Source organism: Lissotriton vulgaris, chromosome 11 (assembly GCF_964263255.1).
Source record: "Lissotriton vulgaris chromosome 11, aLisVul1.2, whole genome shotgun sequence".
Classification (NCBI taxonomy): Eukaryota; Metazoa; Chordata; class Amphibia; order Caudata; family Salamandridae; genus Lissotriton; species Lissotriton vulgaris.
The window spans coordinates 123020957-123039967 of NC_141699.1; the positions used below are offsets into that span (position 1 = coordinate 123020957).

Consider the following 19011-nt stretch of genomic DNA (forward strand, 5'->3'; position numbering starts at 1 on the left):
CCTAATGTACCTTCTAATGTGACAGGATGCAAAGCAATTTAGCATTTTAAGAGTGGTGAAAAGGAGATCCTTCTTTTGCAGCATTGCATACTGTGATGAAGCATTTTATTTTTTCGACATCAGTCTCCTGTACATTGTCAGTGGTTTAATTAGATTGCTCCACCTGTCTTCAGCATGCTCATGCCATAGTCCAAATTCCAAAACTAATCTTGCACATTGAAATCAAGTCAATGATCCCTGAGATAGCTTCAAAGGTAGAGACCTGTTAAACTCTCAACTTTCATACTGAATATGCAAATGTTAGTGTCCAGGCACAATCTGTTGATGCTATCAACTTAACTTGCTCCTTACAGTTAGGCTGGTACTACATATGCGAGCAGAAAGCAGTGTTTTCTTTTTAATACTCCCACGCTGTTGTTCGCAGTTTTTTTTAACAGATGTACCCTTTTTTGCTTGAATAATACCAACTTGATGTTCAATACAGTAGTTTGTTTCTAAGCTCTGAAAATCATATGTGGAAAATGTTATAATGCTGAATGGAATCAATAATGTGCTCTTAAATGATGGCAGTACTCTAACAGACTGCAGCAGAACTGTACTGCTTAAAGCTCAACTGTCACCCACTCTAAAGATGGAGGAGCATGTGTGTTAATTAAAAGTGGTTGGAATTCACAAAGTTTCACTTTGCAGAATTCCACAGAGTTACCTAAAAGCAAGTTCGGCGAGTTGTGGATTTCGGTTCATCGTGCTGATATTTAGCTCCGAGAGCTTGTCCCGCACTGTAAAATCGGCGGAAACTGCACCAAGTGGCACTCTCGAGGGGCGCTGCTTATTCGAGTGGATTTTCGACTCGAGCTGCAGCATTCCCAACGTGAGCAGTAACAACCTGCCCGACCACCCACGTTGAGAAAGCGAACCAGGACTCATCCTAGTGCTCGATTTTTCTCGCTTGTCAACTTAACGTAGGCAAGAGCATGTGAAAAAAACTCTGCCACGCTACTGTTGATGGAGTTTTTCCACAACTCTGTGCTCCAGGCAGAGCACCGAGTGGGCAAAACTCTGTGAACTCAGTCAGTGGAGTGGAGTTTAGTGTCCATCCCTACTGTTATTTTGAAATAATAAGCAGCTTCTACTTGTTCTGCACAACACAGTGTTCATAGTTATGTAGAGCAGATGTGCGAGTCCTCACAAGCAAGGTACACATACCTGAGATCTTGACCAGTCCCTATGTGCCTTCCAGACATTGGGGACAGACAGCCTAAGAATGACCACTGAAGCAATCCAGATCCTAATGAGAACAAGCTGAAGATGAGACGGAGGCCTGAAACTTCGATATACAGCGAGGCATAAAAGGGGACAAAGCACATTAACAAAAAGACACTACAGATATGACAGTGAAAGTGCACAATTTGGAGATGTGAAAAAGTCCCAAATCTGAATCCTACAGGACCATGAGAATGAGCTCTGAGAGTGGAATGTTAGTGCACAAAAGTTTTGCCAAAGATCATGATGTGGGAAGAACCGAGAGGAAGGTCAGGGCTCCTAATATGATAGCCAAGTATAAATATCAAGAGGTTAGCATACTTCTCATCGAAGATGTGCATTAGAGCAGCAAAGAATATATGAGTAGAACATACATTCCTGATTTCAATGGCAGTACTGTGTTACTTGTAGAAAAAGCAAAACAAAACTGACTTTCTAGGTTCTAAAAAGTTCAAAGTACAAATATTGCTACAAGATTTTATTTTAGCTGATTTAATTTTAAGAACTGTACATGATTGCTGGATCGCTGCCCATATGGATGAATATTTTTATTGTGCTGATGCTGGTATATAGCGCAATTACTTTGTCCTCTGTTTTTCCTGCAGTACCTTTCCTCCATTTTTCAGAGTGACTGTTGTCACTACTCAGTTCTGACACTGTAGTCAACTGCTTTTTTAAAATTAAGGATGTAAGTACCTAAAGCGGATTATCCAGGTGCTCTGCAACAAGACCAATGCCCTAACTGACACAGGATGCCAATTTTGTCTTTTGATTTTGGTCATTCTTAACTTTGCATATCCTTCGTTTAGGTTTATCTATTTTGAGTTTCATCATTTTTCACAGTTGATTTCATTTATTTTTTTACGCCAGGTTATTGGAATTTGTGTTTTAGCATGTTCATTTTGCATGTCTTTCTTAAGGCACGGATACCCTTCATGTCTCGCATTGAACATTAACCTTTTGAGCTTTTCAATCTAAACTTTTTCAAGGGACTTGACATTTTCATATCTGGTGGCAGTCTGTGAAACAGCCTTTTGGGAAAGTCAAATAGCTCTGGAGAAGCATAGCTAGACACATGCTGATGAACACACGGCAAATTATAACTTTTCAAAGCACCGCTATGCTTTGTAGTGAAAAAGCAAGCTTTTACAGTAGTTCTTCCATGTACAACTTTAGTAGTGTCCAATGTGTTTACCTGCTCCTATTGTTGCAGAATTAACCAGGTTTTAGGAGATTACATTTTCATACTCTCCTTGGATGGGCATAGCCATGTGCATTCTCCTTTCTTTTCATGATTCATTTAGTTCAAAAATTTAGTTTTCTCTTTGTGTAAAACCCGATGTTTTACATCCTACTGTTTTTATTATATTTTGATTAACAGATTACTACAACAGCCAAGTGTATCTCATATGTGAGAATAGATAGAGGGAAGTACAACATAGTTCCAGTATCCCATTTCAACCCAGGGAATCTTCATTTGGTATTGCGGTCTATTTCCAAATATGCCCATCAATGTTATCGTAGCAAGCAATAGTAGCATCTTAACAGCAGGGCCAGTGTTATGATCATATTGTCCAGTACTTTTGTAACATATTAATCATTGTAAAATCAGCCAGGGGTCTATGTAAGGTCTGTAGATGATGCTGCAGTGAGTAGCGAGTCAGTTTGTGCGGTTGCCTCTTAGTTCAAGAGGTAGGTACAAAGTTGGGTCTGTATGTCTGTCTGTCTGGATGGCACTGATTGTAATTCATCGTATTTATATTCTGCAATTTTATCTACTCCGAAGGCCTACGCTGCTGTCACCTAATTCGAGGGGTTATAATTAGTGCTTCAGTCTCCCTAGAACATTTGCTCTTTGGGGCAAATGGAAAAAGCCTGCTGTAGACTGATCAACTGCTTCTTTCTCCAAGCCTCCAAATTGTTGGTCCACTCTTTCCTTTATGAGTAGATATAGTCTCCCTCTGTGTAGTTAACAAGTCTGGTCCCATGATTCTTCAGGTCTTCCTATTTTATCATTTATGCCGAAGAGATTTGTTTTCCAAATCTTAAACTCTGTCTCTTTTGTGACAGATGTGCTATAAGTTCATTCTTTTTCCTATTTGGATATAGTTGCTCATACAAATAATTTTTTGTTAAGTGTCTTGCATTCCTATAGAATTGAATGCCTACTTTCTGCCATTTGTAGCATTTTGTCGTTGTTCATTGTCTCTTTTTTGCTGCTGCGCAAGTCATAATAGATATATTGGTAACCAGGTATAGAAAGCCACAATAGGAGCTCTGCACAAAGTATTGGGGAAATGTAAAATAAAAAGGGCAATTGTCTCAATCGGTGCTTCTAGGAACGGAATGGTCGGTCATCCAAAACAACCCTTATGAACTCCTCAAAGAGGGTAACAGTCAAACACCAATAATCCAATCCGAGCACACTTTTATAGGCCAAAATCAATAGCGATATAAGTGACCAGAATCATCAGTTCGGGTCACATCAAATCCAAAGACGCACTTTTCCCCATGTAAAACCGGTAATCTTTTTCACTCAGCCAATGTTCAATCCAATTTATGCAGTCGTATATTCAGCAATTTAACACGGTTCAGCCAACATGTTTCGTCGATTGGTAATTGATACCTCGACTTATTCAGGGCAACAATTTTTCAAATACACAATATCAAGGAGCTATTTGGATTGAAATGTACTTTATTGGGGAAGGTATATAGATGATTGTCTAATAATTTGGACAGGTTCAATACAGCAATTGAATGATTTCTATGTACTTCTGAACTCCAACGACTACAGTCTCTCATTTACATTACAATATAGCAATGAACGTATTGTCTTTTTGCATGTAGAACTTTACATTTTTGGAGATAGGATTTGCAACAAAATGTATAGGAAAAGTACATCTTGTAATCCCTTATGGCATGCATCTAGTTGTTACCCCAAATCTCAAATTAATTCAATTCCCTTTAGGGAGATGGTCAGGGCTCTGAGAAACTGTAGCGACAACACAAAGTTTGTTAGAACTATATCACATATGGAATTAAGGTTTCCACAGAGGGAATACAACTAACAGATAATTGATAAAGCATCACTACGTGCACAGCGGCTAGTATGTGAAAACACACTGAAACCGATACAGAAGAACAAATCCAAGTTACTGAGAAAGTCAGGCTGATAACTAATTTTTACCCTGACACAAGTACATTTTATCGTGCATTACAAAGATATTTGGTACATTCTAACTTAAGACAAATCACTTGCTCCATTTTTGACATCCTATCCTAGTTTGACCTTCAGGAGAGGTTTCACTCATCTTAATTAGATGAGATCTAGCTACCCACAACCGACAAGATATGGTAACTGGTTTAGTGACTGTATTAAAGTTTTTTTTTAATGTGGACATTGCAATACATTAGATGGGCAGTTGATAAGATGTCGCATTTCAATAGAGAAATTTTACTAAGGCGACTGGAAGCAACGTGGATAATGAAACTTTGAGCGGTGGAGCGTGGTATTAATATTTAGAATGAAAGACAATATTTCCTTGCAAATTAATTGCCTTTAGAGATGAAGATTGTTTGACCCTGAGCTTTGTCTTCTTTTACTGTAATGAGTTCTCTTTGGTAATGTAATGCTTGGTCTTACTGCTCTTGTTGATAACTGATTATGTCTAGGCACTTATAAAAACCATAATATGTACGGTCCATATGGTTAATGTGGACCTTCTGACAATTATGCACAACATTACGTTTGAATACAGTTTAGTATAGCTATACACATAATTTTATTCGAAGTACACTTTATGGTGTATAGATGCGTTTTGGTGCAAGTTGCCACTCCACACTCTTTTTTTTTTTTTTACTCTTTCCTTCTTAATCTCCCGCCTTTTCTCTTCTTTCTTTTTTTTTTTTACTTTAGTAATAAACTCACTTTCTGGTATAAAATTATATTATACAATCTTACTGACTGCCAACTGTTCGCTATTATACTTGTACAGTATTCTGTATATGCTCGAGACAAGACTACAATATATAATTAATTGAAAGATTTACTATGCTAAGATGGCTGCCACAATCCCGCTTAAACCGTAGTACTGCGATGTAGCCGTTGAGATATGTTAATTATGCCAGTTACAATCACTGAGGATGATTTTGCCTCTTAGATGATTATCCCCCTTTTTTGACACGGGACTCGGGATCGGTTTAGATCTTTACCGATGGATTTCGTACTCGTCCTTGGTAATATACACACAGTGTCATGGTGGTGCGCACTTGGACGTCTGTGTGACACGTGATAGACCTTGTGATACAAATAGAGCTTCAAAGATGGGGCAGGAGGCCCATGCCATAGACACACGAGGAATACTCTCCTTATTGTTCTACTTTGACTCTAGAAGTGACAATTGTTTTTCTACTGTGGTCTACGTGGTAACTTTTTTGACGTCTGTTTAAAATTTAAAATAGTTACGATAGAGTTTTTGTAACTCATGCTACTTATATTAGATTAGTTGTTAATGTTGAATTGTTTTGGGTGGGGTCCCCTGATCATATTTTACTCACTGTAATTATCATCTGCTGTGCCCTTAATACTCTAATTTATAACTGTTCTTGGATACGTTAGAGATGACCTAGTCTACTGTGGCTACAATAACTTTGTTACACGCTATAGATAGTATGTACAAGCGTTACTATTTCTCTTAGAATATTATCCATATGACACATTATCATTCTGATATGTTTAATATTGTCCTACAATAGTTATGATGTATATTTAGCCACTCAGTACGTGACTGAGATTGTACGAATACGAGTAGGCCTCTCACAGTGGTGCTTTCTTAACTTGTATGCCAGTAGGTTTATATTATTTTTGTTACTTGACTAATGAGCACTCTATATTCTCATATTATAGAAAATATACTGATACTTCGCAATTTTATCATCCACACTGATCCGGTTACGCGGATGGCATACACTCTTTATTCTGTTTGGAACACTTTAACAGGTTACATTTTTACCTGCCATCCTATATTCCTTCTACAATATTTTTCTCCTCTTAACTCTTTTCACTCTTTTTTTCGTTTTTCATATGGTCTGGCTCTTGCAAACAGGATATTATCATGTATTGGGACACATGATGCGTGCCCTGAACAGTGATAATCTTTTGAAGGGAACAGATCACGTATAGTCCTGAGACTGATTTTGACAGCTATACTGACCGTGTTGACCATTAACAACTGTGTATAATGAATGTTAAACACAAAAGTAGTAATACACTTGTTAATACCACACATGTTCATTTGCTTAAAAATGCATTTGAATTCCATTTTTATTTTCTCAAACAACCAGGTGAGAAGATTTCTCTTCCCCTCCACCTTTTCTATATACATTTTAGCTATCACCTTTTCTCAGATGGAATTAGACTCCTAATTCCTCTCTATTGTGTGGCCCCAATGGTGGGTAATAGTTTTTTAGTGTTGGTTATGACGAATTTTCGGATATTGTGTATTTGAAAATTACAGCCCTGAAGAAGTTGAGGTATTAATTACCGGTCGACGAAACACGTGTTGGCTGAACCATGTTAAATTGCTGACTTAATATATACTGACTGCATGAATTAAATCGAACATTGGCTGTATGAAAAAGATGACCAGTTTTACATGGGTAAACTGCGACTTTGGATTTTGTGACCTGAAACTGATGATTCTGGATTTAAAGTGGACACTTATACCGCTTTTCTGTTTACAACATTATTGACTTTGACCTATAAAAGTATGCTCGGATTGGATTATTGGTGCTACGCAAGTCATGCCTGCATTTCATTGAAGAATTGTCAAGCGATTAGAACTCATAAATGCTATCCGGTTATCACAATTCATGACATCGCTTCCTGTTTTAGGCAGCGGTTCACCTCAGACAGGAAGTGGGGTATAGGATGTGTTCAGCTCCTCTGACTCCCTGCTGTCTCAGAGCACTTAATCAGCTGAGTGGGTGGGTTCTACATCACGGCTCTCTGGATCTGCAGACTTCCTGTTTAAAAACCACAGTTGACTGTCTGCCTGGTACTCAAAAGGCTTGTTCCTAAGTGGCAGCTGTGACGTCTGCAGCCTACTGCAGTACATGTAAAACTTCTTAATTAGTTCATAGTCCTCAACCATTTGTTCTTTTCTGCCTTCTCGAGATTTTAGTTTGAATGTTCTCCCTAACTTTTGCATAGACTTGGTTAATACCCCGCAGTGTAGCATGGTACTATGATTGAATAGTAATCCCTCTGGGCTCTCGCCCATAGTCCTGAACGTTCTCATTATTTCTCTCATATTAATATAGTGAAAATAGTCTTTTGACCCATCCTTTGATGTTTGTAGGGCAATCCTGTTAAGAAAACATGCTAGTATCCTCGCAAGCCATACTACCCGGGATTCCTATGGGGGCAGTTGTTTTCAGAAATAACTTCGGTTGGTAGCGTCCTTGCAGGCTGATTGACCCTGGGTTGCAGCCATCCTATGTCCAAAGAGAGAGAACATAAGATGTATAAGACTTATTTATATTTGCAGGCATTCTGGGTAAGAAAATATACTGAGATCCACACAAGCAACACCTGCCTAGATTCCCCTGGGTCTCTTAAGTTAACAAGTCAATCCTGCTGCTTTTAACATAACTTTTAATAACTATCAGGCTATAACCTATAATACTGGCTTTTCACTATAACCAACTTTGACCTATTCTGATGGGCATTACAAATTACAATTTTTCCAGTTCAATACTGTGCATTGCAGATGTCAAAACAAATAAAAGCCTTTCAAGAGCGCTTAGTAAGAGTTGTTATGGTGCACATCTTCTATCCCCAGTTTGTCGGCCAGCACCATCAAAACCCTTGTCTACTACAGTAATTTTGAGATTCAGCGTACCCAAATACCTGTCTACAGGCTTTAGCAAAGTGTAATAATCCATTCATATCAGCCTGTTGCCTTTAATACATACTTCCCACAATAAGTAAGTCAGGGCTACTGTGTCTTTATCATAATGTTTCAGAATAAACCGATCAAATTTATGGAATCTAACATAACTTTTGCCAACAAACCAATAAGGCTTACAGCACTACCAACAAAGGCCTATACAAGTGTACACAAACAAGCAACCATCATGAATTCAACTCTACAATTACAAATATGTAGAACAATACAGTTGCAAGACAATATATAATCCCTCTCAATAAGGCCGTACAAGGGTCATCACAGTAAAATCCCCAGAGTTTGTCAGAGTAGGTGGCCAGCACTATAGCCCTTGCCTATTACGGTTATCTCTGAGATTACATATAATAAAATACCTGTCTAGCCTGTAACACAATGAACTAATAACCCACTATTACAGGCCTTCTGGCTTTAACAAATGTTTTTTCACATTAAATAAGTTAGGCCTGCTGCCTTTGTCATAACTTTTCATAATAAGCAGATCAGATAAATGACATTGGACCTAACTTCACTGTACACCAGTGAGGCTTATAGCTTGTCACCATACCCAAATCAGACCTACTGTTTTGAGTGTAAACTTTCTAACAAGGCAGCTGTCAGGTACACAGTCCTAAAATTACAGAAATCTACAAAATTACAGCTGGTTAAGCAAAATATTATCTTTCCAAAGAGATCCTAACAAGGATTCTCACAGAGCAAATCTTGTATATTCGTAGTTTCTCAAAGGGAGGAGCCAGCACCAAAACCATTGCCTACTACTGCACTCTTTGAGGTTCCATGTACCAACATTCTTCACTTTTGACTTTAATACAGGGAAAGAACAGCAATCCACCCTTAAATTGGTTGATGTTAACTCATGCATTTCACAATAAATATGTCAGGCTAACTGCCTTTATTGTTACATTCCATAATAAACCGATCAGACTTGTAGCAAGGATAATAGGTTTTCCAGCATAACAATCTCATCCTTACTGTATTGAGTATAAACATTGCCACAAGCCTAAAAGTGCAAGACCAGCACTACTTTCAGTGGAAGCACACAACTTTGGCCCAGCCAAATCCTATACTCTGGTGAACCAAAATGATAGTGGAGCCTAAGCCCATCTCTCATAAGTTCTCTGAAAGTTCTTTTTTGTTCATCTCATAAGATCTGGTGACAGCTGTGCTGCCAGTGTCTCCTTGGTAAGCCAATACTGCTCTCAACCACACAACTGCAATCAAAAATCTAAAGCTAATAATGGGAAAAAGACGGCCTTCCTTTCATATGTTCGGCTGTTAGATAAAAACAAACACTATAAGTTATATATTTATCTAAGACGCTTTTACAGCATTACAGTTCCATGTGTGCCCCGGAAAGGCCAAACTCCATCCCAAAGTAAGCTTGATACTTTGTGTTAGTGAGCCTTATCTAGGCAGCCATACTGCTGCTTGCTAAGGTACCTGGAAAAACAGAATAATTAAAGCTGTGTGAAGGAGAAGCACTTTTTCGATGGAAGCACAGAAATTCTGCCTAAACAAAACATGTATTCTTGTCCACCAACATGTGGGCGCAACCAAAGCTCCTCTCTGTAGTACTCCTGAAAGCTGTGTTTTTTAGGTTGATCACATAAGGTATGGTAAAAGCTGTGCTGTTGAACCAGGCGTAATTAGCCCTCATTGTCTGATTTACTCTTTCCAACTCAACAGCAAGGCCCAATTCCACCCTATTCTCCCTTCCACAGTCAGCCCCTGCCTTTAGTATCCCTTCTCCAGTCAGTGGGAACCAACCCCCTGATATGTCATGCCTTCTTCACCACCAGATTACATCTTTGACTACAGGTCCTCAAAACAGCAAATGTCCACTGTCCTCCAGTGCAACCCTCCAGATGTAGAAAGATATATTCAAGCTATTTGCACTTCTGATATGCCTGAGTTCTCTCTCCCCTCTCTGACCCCCTTGGAACTCTCCCCACTAAAATAAGATTTTACCCTTGAGTCAGTGATTAAACCAGCCTATTCTGAAGGGTACATCTTGCTGCAGATTCCTCATGATACCAAACTGGATCTGGAAACTTTCCCCTTCGAATGGCTGTCCAGCGTCTACTTATAGCATCATGCTTCTTCAGCTGCGACTCTTCTGATTGGTGCTAATGACAACAGATTACATAAGGTGCCAACCAACACAGTGATATAGGTTCCTGTTTTTCCGTATCTCATATTTTGGGGCGAGAGAAATTCTTGGTACCAGCCCCTGAAGGGATAAAACAGAATTTACATTCCCATTTTAGGTCCGATTATGACAATGACTAGGACTCAGTAGATGAGTTTGCTCAACCCTACCAAGATAGTTGGTCTGAAGACCAACAGGAGGCTGGTGGTCTCGATACCTTCCCTGATACGAGTCTCCTCTCACCCCCTGGATTTGCCATAGAGGAATTGCTTCCTATGCCATGGTGATGCTGAGTGCAAAAAGAACAATTGATGGACAGAATGCTGAACAATGTCATTCATTCACCCCAATACAGAGATCTGGGGCTAATTCCATCATTTTGTTGCTGTGTTTGCTATAATGATACCTAGGGCAGCTGAAGTCCTTGAGCTCCTGACTGTGGAGGTTAAAGCTATTGTCCTAACTGAAGTCCTCCAGCCTTGGCAAATATCTTCTGAAACTATTCTTCTACTTAACAAGGCACTGACGGATACCTTATTTGGGGTCAAACCTTCCTCTCGCCCTCAAGTCAGTTAATAGATTTACAGATGCCATCACCCTGCTCCAGGTGAATGTGCTTTTCATTTACAGCATCCTTTAATTTGACAACTTGGTGCTGCAAGCTCACACAAGTCACTCCAATCTTAACACCTTTCCTACCACTCACCTTGACGGGGAATTTAAACTGGTAGAAAGGTTACGTAAACAGGTTTTTTGGCTCTCAGATCCATTAGCGCCAACTGCTACACCTTTTTAGGTCTCGCCTAGACGAAAGCAAAAGCGAAGCTTTTGCTGTCTAGGGCGAGACTACTTAAGTTATCACTTTTGGGGGAATGTGGACAGCAGACTGTCACGCGCTTCTCCTGCTGGAGATTTGATCCCGTGGACGCGCTTTGGCGCCTTGGCTGCTTGGCGGAGCGCGCTACATCGTCAGTTTCGTTTTTTTTTTTTCTTCTTCAAAGGGGCTGGCGTCAACGCGTCTTGAACGTGCGGCGTGTCTCTATATTCAGTCAATCACCCCACCCGGACCCCCCACCTAGGGCCCAGGAAGCGGCGAAGCACCAGCGCGGCTCTCCCCGGAGCAGCGGGAGAGCCGCTCATTTAATATGCGGCGCAGCCCATAATGCCTTGCAGGCCAGGACCGGCCTGCAAGGGCAATACAGCGTTTTCTTGGGGGTCTCGTTGGAGCGGCCCTGCTGACCAGGTGGGGCCGCTCGGGGGCACAAGGTCCGGAGCTCCCCTCCCCCCCCCCGCCACCTGACAACACTCACCGGGCTCTGCTGGCGGGGGCTACACGAGAGCTCCCGCTCCTCGGGGCTCTTTCCGCAGCACTTCTCTTTGCTTCCGGTGTGACGCCTCGGCTCTGCAGCTCTTCTCCGGGGCCGCGGGACAAAAGGCTACTCCTCTGCGCAGGCGGCTCTGGGCTCTCCACAGCTCACGGGAGCCCCGGGCCGCGGGCGGACTTTTCCTCTCCTTTCTCGGGTGCTCGAGGAGGCGGGACTTCCGGCCGGGCCGCAATGCAATTGGCCGGCCGGCCAGCTGGGCATTGTAGGCGGGGGTTGAACTCACCGGGGGTAGGCTCTCTCGAGTGAATTCGTAACGGGGCAAACAGCGGCAACTGAGGACGGCAATGAGCGGGGTGGCACCCGCGCCGCTCGGCCACGTCACGGGGTGACAATTGCCCGGTGGGCACCGGCCAAGGCACATGGAGCGCTCCCAAGCGCCTGTTCCTTCACAGCTGCAGCAGCTGCTCGCTGTTATTCCCATGCAAAGCATGAATCGGATGAAGAGTTTGATGCTCAGTGGGTTACGTACTTCAACAAACCGGACATCGATGCTTGGGAGCTACGAAAGGGTAATGGTGTGAGGCAGAGTAGAACTGTCCAAGTCTTAATTCTGAATGTGGTGGAGGGTGCCTGATGTAAAACTTGTACTGTTCATGTTAGAGCTTGTCATGCATCTGTAAAAAATAAGATGGATGGCTGTTCGCTGTACACTGGGCATATCCTAGATGGTCATAAAAAGGAGAATTCCCACTGTCACAGGGGCGGGTGACCCACTCACCCCTGACCTCGAGCAACCAACGTTTCCCTGAAGTACGTTCTCTCCACCCCCATTCTGCGGTGTACATTTCATGTCGCCGCCCTCGAACATCCATTATCTGCCCAGCCTCTGTGGCAGCATGCTCGGGGTCCCAGACATATGGTAGGGAAAGTTGAGACGCTACATGAAAGAAAGGACCGCCCAGCCCCCACCACTCATGGACCCCCTCCCACCACCAAGACCCCAAACAAGGGGGCGGGGACACACAACTGGGGCAGGACACCGGGTTGTTAAACGCCCCAGTTTGAGTGCAGGGAATGCCATTCGCAGTATAAGTTCAGGTCTGTGACCTCGCCCCAGCCCCTCCCTCAAAGCCCCCTACTTTTCAGGCAGATGATCTCGTGCAGGATTAACCTGATGGAATCCATGCCTTGCTGCGGCAGTGTCTAGTTGCCTCCCCCCGCCCTCACTCAGCTCCCGGCGCTGCTTCGATCCCAGCCGTCCCTTCCACCTCCCTCCCATCCATCAGGACTCTCGCTGATGCGGGCTCTAGGCCAATCAAGGCCGGGAGGAGGGGTGTGGGATGCTGGCCCATCCACGGAAGCGGAGCCTGCTGCACTGCGCGGGATGCGGCGCTGCTCCTAGTAGGTGAAGCCAAAATACAGATGAAATGCAGAGCATCGCCTGCAGAGCACCAGAGACGCTGAATACAGAGCATCAAACAATATAAGGTATGCTCACTGGGTGAACATGCATGCACTTCAAACTAACTGCAGGATCCATGTAAACAGACAATGACATTAACACAGTATAAAACATCAAGACTCCAATCCTGCTTGCAAGCGTTTCTTACACAACTAATGTCAGGTGTCACATTTGCAAAAGTTAAAACTATTGGCATTGTAACTGACAAAGCTATTAATTTCACTATTTTTCAAAACCAACACCTAAATAAAAAACTTGTCATTTACAATACCAATAGGTAAACTTTCCTAATGCGAGACCTATTGCATTGCAAATGCTTGTTGTGTTTGGTGGCACAGGTTCTCCCTGGTGTACCTGAAGACCTATTGCCTGTTCTGACTCAGGCGATTCAAGGTGGCTCGGATGCGGCCACTTTAATTTTTCGTTGTGGCTTGGACACCACAGTTTCCATCAAGACCGCTTAGGCACTACCGTTGTCATTCACTCTCGTGCGTGGCTGCGATCGACTGGGTTCTTGGGTGATGGACATACTGTTCATTGGGACTCTCCTGTTCGGGGAGAGTGCTAATTACACTTTAGAGTGCTTTAAGTATGCCCTTTCAGCCTTTTTGCCCAACCTCGCCACTTGCAACAGCTAAACTGTTCCTTTCAATGCTTTCACTGCGGTACGCCCTACTGCCAGCCTGTTTATCCTCCACAGGGAACCCAGCATTTCCAGTCAAGGCTGTGACGCTCATCGCCCCATTGCCAAAGTCCACAAGCCTCTCAGTCTGCGGCCCACCCCTGTAGCCCCACCTGCCAAACCTCTTTAGTGTGCCCTTACAGGAGCACAGCCACCTTTGGGAACAAGAATCCAAAGATTCTCCCCAAACGGGAAGGCAATAATTTAGGTCACACATTCCACCGTCTCCCCCAGCATCAGACGAAGGACAATGTCTTAATTTTATGGCATGATGTTCAAGCCCTTTTGGCCAAAGGGGCTATCAAGAAGGTTTAAACACAACAGAGCTGCTCCCAGTAGGGGGATCGAAGTGCAAATGTTTCCTAGTTCGTGAGGTGTCACACACCACCTGGTGTCATGCTTCATCATAAATCAGTCCTTGCCCTCTAAAAACTGTTTGATAGAGGGCGGGCATGCACCTGACGACCGGGATGCACTTCTAAACTAAGTGGGGGCCCTTACAGAAAAAAGTGAGTTTAAAAAGCCATTAAAGATGTCAAATAAAATTTAATATTGCTGGCATCTATATGGTGTTTAAAAATAGGGTGATCGGTGTGTTGGGGATGTAATTGTCCCCGCACCGATGTCAAAGGCTCAACATGTAGGGTCCACAGCATACATCAGTGAGAAAAACTACGGGCTCCGCTCTTTCCAAACTGTGATGAGAGGGTATCCACTGTTTGGGGTAAACAGGGTTCCACTCCTGCGAAATGGCCTCAGTATCTAAAGCCTGAAAGAAATAACATGAAAATGTATAGTGAAACATTGCACATGACATAGAAGAGGATTAACACTCAGCCTCATGCACGGAACACTATTTGTGAGTGGCTATGAGTGCAGCAATTTGTGTCAGACTTCTGTGCACTACAAGAACAAGCACTGGCGTTGCCAATAGGTCTCGTAGTAGGAAAGTTGTAGCTATTGGTTTTGTAAATAACATAGCCCTTTATGTTTTTAAAATGAAAACAAAAATAAAAGGCATTGTTATTTGCAATTGTAATAGCTCCAACTTTCCTACTGCGAGACCTATTGGCAAGTTTACCAAAAGCCCTTAGTTTGACAATGTTTTTGGCTACTTGAATTCTCTATCCCTCAATGCGCTTGCGCGCATTGTAGGTCACGAGACCTAAAAAGCACCAGCTAACTTATTCACGCACTTTAGTGTCTGGGAACTATAATCTTTCAAACTCTGAAAAGATTAGTGGTTTCTTTAAAATTGCATGTTACCAGCGTGCAGGATACAAGTAATTAGCATCCACTCTCTTTAATTGATGTCGGGCAAAGGTGGCACTTTGATGCGGTCTCCACTTATAAAATCTCAATATGAGTATCTGTAATTCAATACTATTCCTGAGCACCAAAAAAGATCCCAATTATAAAAAATTATACTAATGTGTGTTTTATTGTGCTTCCTTTAACAGGCGCACTGCCTTGACTGAATAAGCTGAATTAGCATGCAACTCACTCGATGTTGTGTGTTTAACATCCCAAAGAAGGATGAAAATCGGAATCGGCCCTGCCGGATTTGAAACTGAAGGTTTCACGCCGATGTCTGTAGCAGGTTCACTAAAGAGTCTTTGCAGACACCGAGGCTTCTGAAGTTCTAAATCTGTGCATTAGGGGAATAGTTTTTTATTCGCACATGTTCACAGTTCTGGATGTTTGAAAATAAAACAAATGAAAAAGAAGGAAAGATATATCGGCGCCTTGACTGACCCCTGCTCTAATCAACCTGCAAATCATAAGTGCCCTAGCGATTCATCCTTACAAGTTAGAGAAAATCGGTAAGGTTAAGTTTGGGTAACTCGTAACTCAAATATGTAACTCACAGCGCTTCGATGCCGCACACACTGAACAGTCTGCGCTACATTAAAATACAGCTATGGAATCCTTGAATCTCGGATGTCGGTACATTGTGTACACAATTGTTCCACCATCTGTGACACAGCTTTCAATGTGCTTGACTTGTCACGTGTACTAAAGGCAAAAAAAAAAAGGTGCGGTTAAGTTTTTTAGTGAGTCTGCGCACTAACTGCCGTTTTACCTCCAGCTCTGTCACATTAAATACGTCCATGTAATGTATTATTTTATTTCAATATTTTATCATAAAATAAAAGCAGAAATATTTCCAAAGAATGTATTCACACAATATAAACAAAGAAGACATTTAGTGACCGGTGGTTCGCTCTGCAGCTCTTGTTCGCATTCGGAGGGGGAGCGGTCGTGTGAGCGTCCAGCTGTAGGTGACTGCACCGTGCCAGGTTGCTACCAGAGAGCAGTGGGCAAATGCTCGGACCCGGCTGGCACAGGGCACAGACGGAGCTGCATCTTTCGCGGTGCTCCTACGACCTGCTGCTGCGAGTCCTGTAAACTTATAATATATACCTGCGATATAGGAGTGAATTATTACACCTTGTCCGCCTGGTGTCCCAAATATGTATGGCCTGGGTGTATTTAGCTTCAGGCATATTGGCAACGTACATGTAACATAAAAGCGTGACAAGGCTACAGAGAAGTTCGCAGCTCCCAGCAAGTATGCTAAGTTGTGAATCCACCAAAAAACAGCCTTGTAAACCCTTCCGACCTGCCTTTGCACGTACTCCACTTCCGCAGTTCATTGCCGTACCGCAAACCATCCATTCATCCAGCCAGCCCGAGGCTGCCACTGTCCAATCAGGATCCATCCTCGCTGATTACCGGAGTCCCCTGGGGCTCCTATTGGGGTCCGAGGTCCACCAGGTTGGAGGACATGGGGTTCAAGATGGAGTCCTGTAAAGTGTGGTGGTGCATGGGGTCTGGTCCGGACACGGGGATGGCGCTTGGGCCCTGGGGGTGTCCCATGCCATGCAGGGGGTGCAGACCAGGGTTCGAGGAGAGCATCATGGCCGGGCTCGAGGACCGGTGCTCCGGAGTTCCCAGGGGCGTCTTTTCCTCATCGGAACTCCCCAAAACTGTCTTATTTTTGCCGTTCATGGAGGACGATAAGGCGTTGTGGCTGTTGGAGTTCTCGCTGTTCTCCCTGTAGAGGAAAATGGGCAGAGACGATACTGTCTGTGTCCGGCCCGGAGGCTCAAAATGGACAAAACCACAGGGGCAGAGAGGTGGGGGTGAAAAGACTAAATGGAGGGCAGCAGAAACAGAAACTTAAAGCAGAAACTGTCAAAACACTGAGCAGCAGGCTGAGAGATGTGAGGATATAAATGACAGAGCAACACACTGTAAGGAGAACACAGCAATACAAAGGGTAAAAAGTTCGAAAATGAGCAGCGAGGGTTATATGGACCCTATTGAAACTACAACAGAGGAAGAGACGCGCAAACAGACTGGAAACAGAGCAGAAGGGACAGATGCAAAAGCTGAAGCCATACAGCCGAAGCCCGTTAAATGACGAAAAGAGAACAAAATGAAAGGAACAGAAGTCACTGGGCATAAACACAGAGGATGCAGAGAAGAAGGCTGAAATCACAGCAGTGGAAGAGACACACAACAGAATGAAAGAGTAGACGAGGTGAAGAGGAAGAGACACACAGATATAAAACAAGTTAGACTGAACTGTCTGTTCAGAGAGTATTCATAAACTGATGAAGAGAAGCAAACTGAAAGTACCGCCGGCCTGCGGCCGGCCAAGAATAATTAAGGGAGGAGAAGCCTTTGGGAAACTGCAGGGAAGGGGGCGGAGAGGAGGCTCTGATGAAGAGCGATGTAAAGCCATGCTTTGCAGCGAAACCTAACAAGAAGAGACATGGAACTCGGTGGGCTGTGTAGGCAATCAAGCGGAAAACGAAAGCCGTGCAAAACTAGATGGGCCGCCCAGCAGTGAATAATTAGGGGAGGTGCTGGGTAACAGATGGCCGTGAAGCAGGGGGCGGGGCAGCGAAACCCTTTGAAGTCACGGCCTGTGGCCGTGATGGCAAATGCTGCTGGCAGGAGAAGCTTGTGGGTGAAATGCAAGCTCGTGCACGAAGGAGCTTGTGGTCACGTGATTTCACGTGAACTTTGGAAAAACCGCACGTAAAAAGTCAGCTTTTGGTTTGACAATAATAGGTCCGAGTTTCACTCGACCTAAAAAATGAAGGACTTTCGCCACACTGCTTACCCTAGGAATGAGACAGAGTTTCCCATACGAGGGTGAGGGCAAGAGACCCCTTTGGTCCGGAGCTAAACAAAATAAAATAATGAGGAGAAAAAACAACAAAATGCCAGGTGTTTACAAGATGTTGGTAGTTGCTAAGTGGAACACACATGAGGTTCCATAGTATTTTCAGAATGGAAGTACCTGAAAAAGAAACAAGTTGTGACACATTCTCTCACACATTCACACTCTTACTGTTACGTGATGCAAAACCACTCTTTCTACATTGAGGAGAGGAGGAGCACAGACATAGGCACAGCAGCGGAGATCGCGTAACATCTGTGGTCTGGAGCTGGCTACTTTAGTCTATTTCCCAAGTTTTGAACTGTTCCACCAATCTTTTTAGTGCTCTACTCCAGCTGGCGATTCTCTGTTTCTCAGATAGCTGAAGAAGTTCTGAATTTTCAGCCTGTGACTTTATATGGTGCATCTGATCATATGGCCTGAATGAGGCAGAACAGGTGCCCCCAATTATAAATGATCTTATTTAAAGTACATAATTATAACAAAGGAGGGAGGGAGAGAAAAGTGGATTTAGTCTCCCCGAATATATTTCAAAAACAAAGTGGAATCCACTTGGATGGTGGTGGCGATCCCTACTGTGCTGGGGAGCACTCAGTGTTGTTAAAATACCCCTCACACACCAACACGCCCCTTGGTGTCATGCTTCATCATCGGGGTCTTCGCACCCCTCTCCGGGATGCGGCGTGCTGCGACAGACGACTACGTGGAAGCACTATTATTGGACTATGTGTGGATGTGTGTGGGGTAATGAATGTACGTGAGTGGTGGGTTAAGTGATGGTTAAAAGATACCTGGCTCGTGGGGTGAAAAAATAAACTTTTATTAAGCCCCCGGCTGGTATGATTAAAAGGGGTGCAGTGAGAGGTTGTTGGTGTATAATTATGTACATCAACCTCATATGTGCGTCTACATGAACATGTTTCGGAGTGAAAAACTCCTTCTTCAGGACGGAGTTTGCACAAGTTCCCCA

General features: G+C 43.3%; 1 protein-coding gene across 1 annotated transcript in view; it reads left to right on the plus strand.

The window, feature by feature from the left end:
• The window catches only part of RAB35 (RAB35, member RAS oncogene family), a 160059-nt gene that overhangs the window by 96769 nt on the left and 44279 nt on the right, over positions 1-19011 (plus strand). The gene's annotated exons all lie outside the window — the stretch shown is intronic.